Here is a 497-nt window from a genome sequence, read left to right on the forward strand (position 1 = left end):
GTGATCCCTTTGATCGTTGTATAATTCCTTCTCTCATCCACGTGCTCTCCTCCTCCTCACCTTTTGCCTTCGCTTGTGGACTTCAGCTGTCTGTGACTAGGCAACAAAAAAAACTTTACAAGCCAAACCTTCATATTATAACGGCAACACACAGCCTACATCGTTGTCACCATATTAGCTAACGTCAAGTCAACAACATTGTTAATAGAACGAATGTGTTATAGTAGCTACAATCATGCAGTCCAGTGTATAGTTAGCAAGCAGTTTACCAGTTACATCCACGGAGGTGACAATAAATTAATCAAACCAAAAGCTTACTTTGACTTGGAAAAGTTCCAGTGTTGGATAGCATTAGCCAGCTAGGTAACATAGCATCCCTCTCTATTTGAGCCGAGTATTGAAGTAGGCTAAACTAGCTAGCTGCATTCACTAGCTAAGTAATGTTAAGTGAAAAAAAATGCTCTTGCTCTCTCTCTCTTTCTTCTCCTTTGGTCAAA

The sequence above is a fragment of the Oncorhynchus tshawytscha genome, linkage group LG02 (assembly GCF_018296145.1).
Source record: "Oncorhynchus tshawytscha isolate Ot180627B linkage group LG02, Otsh_v2.0, whole genome shotgun sequence".
NCBI classification, from domain to species: Eukaryota; Metazoa; Chordata; class Actinopteri; order Salmoniformes; family Salmonidae; genus Oncorhynchus; species Oncorhynchus tshawytscha.